Here is a 12,611-nt window from a genome sequence, read left to right as displayed (position 1 = left end):
AGAAGCCTTCGTCGTGGGGGAAGAGAACGGCATGGCTACAGCGGAACGCCGACTAACCCCGAGACGCGCATTGGGTGAGCGCCTGGATTGCCACGGAAGCCACGTCCGCCTGCCCGGTGGAGCGAGCGTTTCACCTACACCGAGTGTGAACGCGCGTTCGAAATGCGCGGGAATGTGACGTCACCATTCCACGTGATTCACACGGCGTGCTACCACAGCGACGGCACAAGTTGGACCCCCGTCTGTCATCTGTCGTGACGTCACCGTACCACGTGGTCTGCTCGGCGTGCAACCGCAGCGACGGCACGAGTTGGAGCCCCGTCTCTCATCTGTCGTGACGTCATTGTGTCACATGGTGTGCACGGCGTGTAACCGTCACGAAGGGCTTGGGTTACCTATTGTAATATGCTTCGCATAAAAAACCAAACGTGCCGTACATTCAAAGCATCCATTGTTTACTCTTATCTTTGGTGCCGCTCTATATGTAAAGCTAGTGTAACATGTACATCAGCGTGGCCGCGAGAGAGAGAAAAAACTTTATTGTACAAGGAATTCGGGGAACGCACCAGGGTCCCCGCACGACCCCACTGCACTCAAGTGTTTATGTTCCTAAGGTCCGCGAGAAAATTAAAATCCAGCGACTACCGCCACAGTTCGTGGGAACCAAACAGAGAAGTTTTACCTTGGAAGGAAGACACTGTCAAGAGGAAAGGCGCCTTCTCAGTCGAAGGGTGTCGGGCTATCAGAGCATTACCTATGATTCTTTCGTGTGCAAACACACAAATATTAAGCGTACTTTGACAAGTACGCTGGGCGCCAATGGATTAAAGTCAATAAAGATCTTTCATTGGATTGAAGTACGAGGTCGAGCCCAAACGGGCCAGACCTTCCAAAAAATTGGCCTATAGGCTCATTTGAGGGCTCCTTCCCACGGTAATCTTTAGTAAAAGGCGAAAGATTAATACGTAGGCTGAGAAGAGGCCTGAGCGATGAGTTACGAATGGCTGCCGGTGGACGGCACCTCCGCCGGTCGGGCAAGGAGAGCAAGTGATGCAGCTTGTGGTGGACAAAATTTCTGCGTAAGGAATCAGCACCCGGAGCACCGGCTCGGTCCACCATATCGGAGACATATCGGATCACGACTCTTTTAAACAACGTGCGACGAAGGACCCATCTGTAGGCTTCAGTGTACAGTTTTCATACCTGTAACTGCGAACCAAAACGCGCCCATTCGAGACGGGGGACAAGAATGGGGAGAAAGAGAGTGAAAACGAAGCGAAAACGCAGCCTACTGCCGCCCTTTTGAGGGTAGGGCTGACGGAGTCTCCAGCGTGGCTGCACACAAGGCGGTGAAAGGAGGGGGCAGCGCACTCCTCTTCTCTAAATGGTGTGGCCACAGCCACGTGGCGACCCTAACAAAAGCCACCCCGTCACGCCTTTAGCATAGATTTAGCTACGGATGGTCTCGACGAGCGGGCTTTGAGACCGGCCGTGATATAACGCAGCCGGACACACAAAAATTCTAAAATGGTTTTGAGGTATGGGAAAGACGCAGTAACTGATACACATATCTCGGTGGAGACGCTAACCGCGCCGTAAGGGAATAAATAAAGGAGGTAGTGAAAGAAGAAAGGAAAAAAGAGGTACTATAGCGGGGGTATCAGGAATAATTTTGACAGGAATGTGCACTGACATCGCGCAGCGCACGGGAGCGTTTGCGTTTCGCTTCCATCGAAACGTGGCCGCCGCGGTCCGGTTCGAATGCGTAGCCGGACAGGCGTACGGCAAATACGGTAACACGTTACCATTGCTACCGTTGCCAGGCTTCCCTAGCCACGTTTGCTGTGTAGCAGTTACCGTAGCTACAGTGTTTAATGTACAGTGATGCTAAAACTCGCTTACCAGATTTGTCGAAACAGCATTGCAAATGCTAACGTAGGCTATAAGCAAACACTTTCCGTGACGTTAGGCTGTGATAGCATACCGATGCCGTATTAGCGTAGACCTATACCCCTGCGTATCTTACCAGACTACGTCTGCGTACACGCAGATGCCCCACCTGGCCCCGTCCATGCCACATCGCATGCGCAATTGGAGTCCGGTAAACCGGCATACGTCTACGCCAACAGAGGCTTTTAGCAGAGCGTACGCAGACATACGCAAATGCATAGCGAACGCTATAAAATAGCGTCCTTCGTATTGTGCATGCGCCAAACGCTGTTCCAAATCGAGGTTTAACGTACGTTCGCATTACGTACGCTGTTTTTGAAATTTATCTGCGTGCTCGTGCTTACGCTAGGAAAAAATAGCGTTGTCAATATGGCGGCGCCCACGTCACCCGCTTCGAAGCGAATTCATCAATGCTTTGAGTTTTTAGCCATATTCATTGCGTTTAAATAGACCGAATGAGGGATAAACTTGCACTATTTTCGATTCTGTGCAACGATACTGCCGTTCTTAACCCTGACAAGAATCCGCCGACTGTGGATGGGCTTTATTTTCATTTTTACGCCGAGGTAGTCCATAAAGGAGGCTATGGGTAGTCATGGTATTGCCAAAGGTAGTCGTTTCGGTGGTAGGCAGAGGGGTCCGAAAGAACTCGACATGATATTAAAAACCTTCCTCGGTTCCTGTATCTAAATAAATTATGCCCTGGCCCGACTGAACTGGCCATGGAACTGCATGTCTACGCGATGTGAATCGGATAACCTTGGCTAAGTGCGAAAAACGTGTCGCAATATATTTTGACACCTTGACACCAGATGGCGTGACGGCGGCCTGCGCTGTCGTTGCGTTTGGGTCGACATACCATAAACTAAAAGTGCTCATGCGATTTCCACTCTAACTACCGGCACCTTCTATCTAATGGCACTTCGCAAAACGACATAACGACTGCTGGTGACTAAATAAGGAAATATATTATTTTGCTTGTTTTTTTTTTACACGTCGGTCAGGACCAGGCAAGTCGTAGCGGTATAGGGTACCGATGGTCAGGTCGGCCCGGCCGAATCCAATCCAACGCAATCCATTTGAAAACGACGGAACTTTTTAGGCTTTGAGACGACGCAGCTATATATAGTGTGCTGCATACGGCCAAACAAAATGAAAAACAGAGTCAATTCATTACTAATTATTTGTGCTCTAGGTGACATGGGGCAGAGCGAAAGCTCCATGCGTCATTTATAGTTATCAGCACGCCAAAAAACGCTAACATCGTCGAATGCAATCTGAAGCGGCCGATCGACCATGAGATCGCTACCTTGTAACGCTAATCTCCTTTGTACGTGAGGGAATTTTCCTGTAGGCTAGCAGAACGTACGCAAAAGCTCAACCTCGGTTAGCGTTTAGTGCGAGCGCATTCCCAATCACGCGATTTTCAGCGTAAGCTATCCCTTTGCGCACGTCTACGTACGCTACCTGCAGGTAGCGTATGTGTGCTTACGCACGCACTCTGAGGGTAATGAATGCGCATGCGCAGAGTGCGCGTCCGCTACGGGCACGTTACGGGATGCGTTGACACTCGTCGACTTCAGATAAATACATGTCGACGCTGCATTCTTCGATGTGATAGCTGGCGTTGAGAGAGGGAAACGCCAGGACGAGGGTACTGCGCGTGACCGGACGACGAAGTCAACGCTTTCCTCTCTTTGTCAGCGGCGTACGCTTAATGTTCTTACTTCCTAAAGACATGGAGACGGAACTAGAACTCAAAAGAATGCTTTGGGGCCTTGTCTACACACCGAGCTGTCTGAAATAAGAAACTCTTCCATTCTAGGCGAGGCCGAAGAAGCCGCCATTGCCCTGGCCATCACCCGCACGGAGGCCCGATATATACTGTCAGATTAAAAACTGCCGTACTAAATTTTGCTCGCGGGAGAGTTCACGTCCCTGCATTTCGCATACTGGACTCCCTCGCCGCGCACCCGCCCCGCCATGTGGAGCTGATATGGGTGCCTGCCCACTCCGGGAATCCTGGAAACGAGGCCGCCAACGCTTTAGCCCGAGCTTCTCTCAACCGGGCACCGGCGGCCTCCGACCTGGGGTTCTCGCGGGAGCGCATGCACTCATTCAGTGAAATGACGCAGGCCTACAAAGCCGAGGGTCGGCTCTACCCCCCACCTCATCCTTCCCTCGACAATTACCATCAGACACTTTGGAGGCGGCTCCAAACACGCACTTTGCCCTCCCCTTATATACGCTCGCGATATCACCCAGTCCACACGAACCCTTCCTGTACCCTCTGCCACCTCCCCAAAGCCACTCTCGACCATATTCTTTTCCTCTGCCCGGCGGATCCTCCCCCGCGGGGCCTGGAGCACCTTACCACTTGGGAGGCTTGGGAGACCCTACTGCGCTCCGAGGACCCGGCCAAGCAAGCCATCGCCACCGGCCGGGCTGCCAGCGTCATGAGCCTCCGGGACATGAACGTTTGAGTGCAGTGGGGCCGTGCGGGGGCCCAAGGACCGACGTGTCCAAAACTCCCTTGTTACAAATAAAGTTTTCATCATCATCATCATCCATTCTAGGCCAATAGGTCATCGGCGGAAAAAGAAAGAACGCGTGGTGAAGCAGCGGGTTGGCATGCGTGTCGCCTCTTGTTAAATACTACTGTGAGACTCCGAAAGAAGGAACAATTACATCGACAACATCGAAAGGAAATTTATCACGGTGGAATTCTCACTACAGTTAGGAAAGACAGCTGACTCTCTTGAACACGTTATTCATCTTGAAAAGTCAGAGTTGTACCTGGCTACCAGATCCCGATATACAAAAATTATCAGTGCGAACTCTCAAAATGGGTAACATTATACGTTGTGTACCATCAGGCTCTACATTACGTCGCACTACTCTTAATTTACATCAGTATTTTTAATATACTCGACACTAAGATGTTATCTATAGCTGATGCGATTTTCGCAGAGTGTAACCTGGACATATTGCATGACGAAGCAATTAGACGCTCACAGGCTTTGCGGGTTGCATAAATGCTTGGAATTGACTGTCAAAAAAGAAAACGTCTTTTTCGGGGCCCAAAAAAGTTTTCCTTCACGACTTCATTTCATTTATTGGTTTTGTTTGGCCAGTACAGAGACTGCAAACAAGGGAGAGCAAGCTAAAGGCGCCTAGTAGCGCCTGACAGAGGCCTGCCCTCCCCATGTAAAAAAAAAAAAACAAAACAAAGTGGCACTTGGCAATGGTACAAAGTTTCCATAAGTAACAGAAACTAGAAAAGCAGCGGATGTATTGACAACGAAACAGAGATCAGGCATGCATAGAGCTAAGCACAACAAAACTAAGATCAAAACATAACAAAGACAAAAACTGATTAGGTAAAAACACACCACAACTAGCTATAACAAAAATATTCATGAACAGTTTTCCTAAATCTGACCTCGGACATATTTTGTAATGACAATTCTGTTAAATATGGATAGGTGTTTAATGTATAGGGAATTATGTGAGTTAGTTTTTGGAACCCATAGTTTGTACGGGATTTTGATGCATGGTATTGAGGGTGCCTAAGACTGTATGCTGTTTGGGCAATTAAATATGTGCTCTCGAAAGTCTGCCAGTTTCCTTTCATAAGGTTTCTGATATAAACAGCAAGCTTCTTGTGGTAGGCCGCCGTGATGGTTAGCAGTCTATGGTTCACTTCAGTGAACGTTTCCTGAAATGTTTAGGCGTTGTAGTTTAGGAATATTTAAATTGGAATGGAAACATTGATTGCACAAGAGCATCCCTTATATCTAGCCGCCGCTGTGGCTCTGTGGTTATGGCGCTTGGCTTCTGACCCAAAAGACGCTGGTTCGATCCTGGCCGCGGGGGCTGAATTTCGATGGCGGCGAAATTCTAGAGGCCCGTGTACTGTGCGATGTCAGTGCATGTTGAAGAAGCCCAGGCGATTGAAATTTTCGGAGCCCTTCTCTACGGCGTCCCTCGTTACCTGTGTCGCTTTGGGACGTTCACATCCCATGAAACCGAACCAAATATTCCATTTTATCTTTTTTGCCACACCTCCTGCTCTTCGTACACACCTTTACCATCTTTCCGCGCTTTGCTGAGTGGTGTCACCCACATTTCATTTTAACCCTTCGTCTTTCACGTCTTTCTCGAGCTTCACTGCTTATCATCTGTAACTGCTTGTCACTTTCGCCCGCGTTCCCTAGCTATCTATTTGCACTGCAGTGCGTTCCTTATTCCAGATGGTTCTTTGTTATGTGGGCCTTTGGCTGCTAATCCATCCTCAGGGTGCACCGCTCAGGCGACGAGTTCGCGGTTGGTCGGGTGTGGAGTGGTACCATATGTGGGAGGCGTTCGCGCCTCGTTGTGTGGACTTTTTGCACATTTTTATATCTTTGAGGCATTCTCTTGACCGCTTTTATTACCTCAACGAGCTTAAACCGCCACCCTTTTCCAACGTGAACGCTAAAACTCGCTCAAGGCAGGGAGGAAGCAACGCAGACGGCCGGCCAGCTTTTCTCTTCCCGTATTCGAAGGCAGCACCGCGTTCGGCTGCCCGCTTTTCGTTTGTTTGTTTGTTTGTTTGTTTCAGCGCCTCCCATCGATACCCGCTTCGCTCTAGCCACTACAAAGCATTTCAGAATACATAACTTCGGGTCAAGCACACCAGCGAATCCAAGCTGGTGTGCGGAATAAAGGCTCATTCCGCATTGGGGTTTTTTAGGGACTTCCGTATAGAAGAAAACAAGAGAGAAAGAGAGAGGGGGTGCATCCTCGCAGTGTCTATCCACGAAACCGGCGGGTGTAGGTGATGGCCGCTTTACCTGCGGAGAGCGGGCGTAGGAGAAAATGTCCCTGCGAAAAAAAGTCTCTTGAAGAAGTGCCCACAAAGAAAATCAGTCCCGAAGTGTAACAGTACTCAAAGAATTGAACAAGCGTAGCTTGACGGGCCATTTGGTACATGACCACGGGAAAACCAAAAGAATATGACGCATTCACAAAAAGAAACAGTGAACAGGAAGAGCCTAGGACCAGCGTCATCATGTCTGCCTTCTTTTGTGAATGCGTACATTTTTCCATTTTACTTTCGCATTAAGAAAATAAAGAATTGCCACACGCAACTATTGCGTCACAGAAGAGGGGACTTTGTATACGATTTTCGCTAGTTAGGATGCGCAAGCCCAACAAATCGGGACGGGTGTTTCCAGTTTGCACAGCTGGCAGCAGGTCGAGAGTGGCACCTAAAAAACAAGGTTGAAATGTTCTGCACATTTTATTGATTTGCTACGGCCGTCTCAAACCATTGGTGTCGGGGCGGGAAGTACTTTATAGGTGAGGTTTGGCAGAAACAAGGAATAATCGGTCAAGCTAACCACCTAGTTTATGCAAAAGTACTCGGAATTATTGTTTTCTAATAATTGCAAGTTTAAAATACCCTACTTATTTACACGGCGTTCGCTAGCTGCGGCGTTCAGATGGCGCTAGTTGATGATTCCCCGGAAAGATGGGGATGCATATCATGTGAAACTTTGGAGGCTAATATATGAGGGTAAGCATATTCCATAGCGGCATCCTAAGAAATTTAGTTGCCTAGACTGAATAATCTACTTGCATCCAAGCCTGCATCAATCCTTACCGCACTTTATCACGCAGCTGAAATCTCTCCCCCTCACCTTTTTTCCAACAGCCACAAGACTGTTCCGCTGAAACATAGTAGAAAAAGAACATAGTAGTTGAAACATAGTTGTAGAAAAAGCAGAGGTATAAACAGCGGATAACCATTTTCGGCAAGTCAGAAAAAAGAAAGTTATGAAACGCTCCGCAGCAGACAAGAAAAACATATCTGAATCAAGTTTTCGATATGCAATCACTACGACACCACCAGAATGCTCATGCCATTGCCACCGAAGCGTCTCTCTGACTCATCTACTTGCTTAAAAGCTGCAGCGTTAGTCTTATCGCATGTTTTAGTGCAGCTGGTACCTTCATCCTCTCCCAATTTTTCAACACCCAGAAGCCTGTTCTATTGTGAAATAACTGGAAGAGAGAGATGCACAAAAAATACGACATTCTCGAAACGAGGTCCGTACTCTTGAACTTCCTAAAAGAGAAAGAATGGTGGCTCCTGCTTAATCCCATGGGCTTTAGGTTCAAAACCTAGCCAGGAAACTAGCCCACATGTGTCTCCTTATCTCTTTGACTTACCACGACCAAGAAGTTCGTGCCTGTGGGCTCAAAAGTAAAATCCATTGGTGGCGCCGCGATTAATTCTTGTCAACATCCACCATCTCCGACGTGCGTGAAGAGCTTCAAGACCTGAAAGTGTCACTTGAGGTGTGGAAGCAAGCTTCATCGCAGTTCCTGTATGCTATGTGCTTCACTGAGGAAATCTCACGCGGATCCCTGCCGATTTTACTGTGGAGATAGAGGGGGATCGCAGTTTGTCAGCAACGGATGATCATTCTCGGCAAGGCAGAAAAAAAGAAAATTGTGTAACTCTGGAAAGCAGACGTGAAACAAGTCCAATCCAAGTTTTCCCCACGCAAATACTGCTGTAGCTCTAAAATGCTCATGCTGTTGTCACCGAAATGCCCGTCTATCTAACCTACTTGGTTCCAAGTTCAAGCACAACTACTTATCGCGCATTCTATCTCTGAGTGCATTTCCTCCGCACCCCCACTTTCAGCACCTAGAAACCTGTTCTGTTGTAAAGTACGTGAAAAGATAGCTGCAAAAAAAAAAGGGGGATGCTCTGAAAATGAGGTCGACGCACGAAGACTTCCAAAAGATAGAGAAGGACCTGCACGCCCTAATCTCTCTGGTTTTTTCTTCGTAACGTCCTAAGGAATCTGGCATACATCTATCTTGTTATCACTCTAACAAGCACCTCCCGTCTCCTCCCCCTCCAAGATCAGATTTTATCGCTGAAGGTAAAGCTGATTGGTGGCGCCGTGATTCATTCTCGCCACCAGCGATTTTTTCTGTTATGCGTGAACAGCTTGATATGCCACTTGATGAGTTCCAAGCGGAACGAGTTTGGTCACTGTTGTTTCAGTCTGTGTTGTTCATTGTGACATTGCGGAGCCTATTCCTGTCCATTGCACCATGGAGGTTAATGTGGACCGCATTTTGTCAGCAGCACAGAAGAAATTTGAAGAGATGCGGAAGAGCCGCCGAGACCTCGGAATCCGCAAACACTTTATTCTGTGGCTCCTATATCGAAAGTGGTCGCCGCTACGCTACGAAGACACTGATGGGGACGCAGTAGTCAGCGCCGCGAACGACGATGCTACCCAAGGCGAACAGGGCAACTACGCGAGCAGCGAACCGACCAGCACCAACGGAAAGAGTCCCGAACTAACGGAAGAAGAATGGAAAGGTACGTTATTGCTTTCTGAGCACCATACTATTCTGTTCTTTGGATAGGATAACGTAGCGTGGGGACTACAGATTGTGTTTCTTTTTTTAATAATAGGGAGAATTTTTATTGCGGCTATTTGGAACTAACGTTGCAAGTAATTTTATCTTCCCGTGTGGTTTTGAGTGAGTTCGTTTCTGGCTCAACAGGTAACAGGTGGAGTTTGTTTCTTGAAATGTTTAAAAAATGCCCTTCAGAACCTCTCGTATTGTTCGTAGATTGCTTTTTCGGTGGGTGTCGCTCTGGAGTGGGTTCTCTGTGTGCACTCCCCTGCATGCACCCTGTGCGGCGACCCTCAAGCCACACTCTCCCACATCCTTTTCGGCTGCCCTGCTCATCCTCCCCTGCAGGGACAGCCCGCGTTATCAAGTTGGGAGGACTGGGAGGTCGTGCTCTCGTCTCCGGACCCGCCATCGCAGCTTGCTGCGGTGCTTCGGGGTTCCGACGTCATGGACAAACACCACATGAACGTTCTGACGTAGAGTGGGACCGTGCGGTGGTCCAGGGACCCAAGGGGGGTCTAACACACTTGCCATAATAAAGTTTTTTTCTCTCTCTGTGTGCATAGAGATTGTGCAGCACTGGCAAGCTGTTGATAAAATTTCTAACACTGCTGTCCGACCAATACCACGCACAATTTGCGTAGGCACTTTAGTGTTCTGGGACCCCGGCGATCCAATATTCAGTGCGAATTATCGCGGAACTTTAGTAGAAAAGCTTTTATTTGATGTTAGTTGTTCTGGCATGATATGACCTTCTAGCCGACATGCTACGACTCCCAGCGTGTCTCTATTTTAATCGAGGTGTGTTCATTAGTCGCGATTTATTTTGTTGTGTGTGTGTGTGTGCGCGCGCGCGTGTGTGCGTGCGTGTGCGTGTGTGTGCACGCGCGTGTGTGTGTGTTATGCCCAATGTCCGAATCACGTTTTTCGCATGCAATCTCTGCGACACCACTAGAATGCTCATGCCAAAATCAACGAAGCGCCTATCTGACTCAACTCCTTTACTTGCTAGTAAGCTCAAGCGTCAGTTCTTATCGCACCTTGTAGTGCCGCTGGAATCTCTATGCCTCCCCGCCGTTCAACACGAAGAAGCCTCTTCTATTGTCAGATAACTAGAAAAGGGAGATGTGAAAAAGAATTCATTCTCGGAATGAGGTCCAGGCTCTTGGACTTCCTAAAAGGGAGAGATTTGTCGCTTCTCCTAATCCCTCAGTCGAAACGTCGCCAGGACACTAGCCAAGTTGTGTCTCCTTATCTCTTCGACTTTCCACGGCCAACAAGATCGTTTTTGTTAACTGAAAGTGAAGCCTATTGGTGGCGCCGCGATGTATTCTCGTCACCAGGAACCCTTTCCGACACTCGTGAAGAGCTTCAAGATTTGAAAGTGTCACTCGAGGTGTCGAAGCTTAGCGAGCTTGGGCGCAGATCCAGCCCGCTGTGTTCTTCACTGAGAGAATCTCACGCTGACCCCGGTCCATCTCACCATGGAGATTGACGTAGACCGCATTTTGTCAGCAGCACAGCAGAAAATGCAAGATATGCAGAAGAGCCATCAAGATCTCGGCATCCACAAGCATCTTTTGCTATGGCTTCATCGCCGAAAGTGGTCGTCGCCCAGCTATAGACCCCGGGAAAAGGACGCAGTAGGGAGCGATGCGAACAACGGTGCTGGCCATGGCATGGATGACAAATACGCCAGCCTCCAAAGGACCAAGCGAAACGCAAGGAGTCCGGAACGAGTTCCACTTGCATCTCAAGGTACGGTATTGCTTTCTAGCTCCAGAATCTTATTCAGTAACTCAGATAGAATAACGAAGTGTAGGAACAACAGATTTTGCTTTGTAACTTTTATGAGAATAAAGATTGCGGAGTGTTAAGTAACAAATTTTCCAAATATGGTTGTTTCTTGCGTCGTTACAGGTTGAGCGCATTGCTTTTTTAACAGGCACGGTGTGGCATCCGCAACTTCGAGTAGTTTAAAGTGTAGCCGTTAAGAACCCCTTGCGCTGCTTGTAGATTTCTTCTTTGGTTTTGATTTTTTTTCAAAATGGGTTCTCCATGTGCATAAAAAAATATGCAGTTTTTGCCTGCTGTCGATAAACTTTCCAGCCCTGGCGATCGCCCAATACGGCGCACTATTGCGCGGCCCGTTTGCCACTGATGGGCGCCGACGACCGGGTGTTCAGTGGACCAGGCATTAGAGTAAAATTTATCCAAAAAACTATAATTTAATCTAAGTTGTTCTGGCTGACACGACCTTCTTGCTCACAAACCATGCCTGCTAACCTATTCATAACTTAATCGAACTGTGTTAATTAAACTTTTTTATGCGAGATAAATAACGACGCGTGGCCGTAATTACCATTTTGTTAGGCGGCCACTTATCTCTGCTTCCAATGTCCTGTCGCGAGGTCTGTGACTTGCATTCACTTCAGCTCTGAACGTGTAAAAACGCCCTGTTACGCCCAAGCTGGAAACGCTTGGAAGTGGTGCCAGGTTTCGTATGCGCAAGTTGATATCAGCCAATTGTAGTTAGCGCACTTCTTCGGATACTCTGGTCGCAATGCGGCTGGGGTTAAAAGTTAATATCTACATTCTATCATCCCTCTAGCAACCGTGTGGTATTAATTGGCATTGCATGCTAAACAACCTATCTTACCATTGCGTAAAAGTTGCAGGTATCAAAAAGGAAACCAGCGACGTTGAACACACGTGCCGTATGTAGGCCTCGTCTTATTTCCCCTTTGTTCCAAGCAAATATTGTGTTGCGTAGTTCAACTGTTTGGATCGTTGCTCTTTGGTTCTGAACCTTCGCTTTTCTCTTCACAGACGAGCCCCCGGCCTCCAAGCGTTGCAAGCAAAACAGCAGCCACGACGAGGCTGGACCCTCGGGAGTTAGGACCTGCGGTGTCGACGCCAATCCTCGTCCACCGACGGTGAAGAAAGCTAGCACGAGCAATCCAATGCCACAGGAGCACCCTCATACGATCAACGAAGACGAGCCCATAGATTTGGGCTGGATCTTCGACTTCGACGACGACTCGGATTCACCTCCGCTTCACTCGGGTCTCTTCCCCCTTGAGAACTGAAAGTGGATCAAGGCAGCTGAAATATCCACGCTTGAATTTCAATACTAGTCAACTCGTGGCCGGGCTGACTTTCTCTGCAAGTAAGCTCGGGTAAACTGACAAAAGTCAGCATGGACTTGCCTTTATAAATTTACTTGCTGC

General features: G+C 48.3%; 1 non-coding gene across 1 annotated transcript; it reads right to left on the bottom strand.

The window, feature by feature from the left end:
• Positions 1 to 867: 867 nt before the first annotated feature.
• On the bottom strand, positions 868 to 990 carry LOC149363002 (U5 spliceosomal RNA). Its single transcript, XR_016289286.1, has one exon. It is a non-coding gene; the product is annotated as a U5 spliceosomal RNA (small nuclear RNA).
• Positions 991 to 12,611: the final 11,621 nt, after the last annotated feature.

Source organism: Amblyomma mixtum, chromosome 2 (assembly GCF_055824585.1).
Source record: "Amblyomma mixtum isolate Tamu chromosome 2, ASM5582458v1, whole genome shotgun sequence".
NCBI lineage: Eukaryota > Metazoa > Arthropoda > Arachnida > Ixodida > Ixodidae > Amblyomma > Amblyomma mixtum.
Note: the sequence above shows the minus strand (reverse complement) of the source record. Positions and strands in the feature narration are given on the sequence as shown.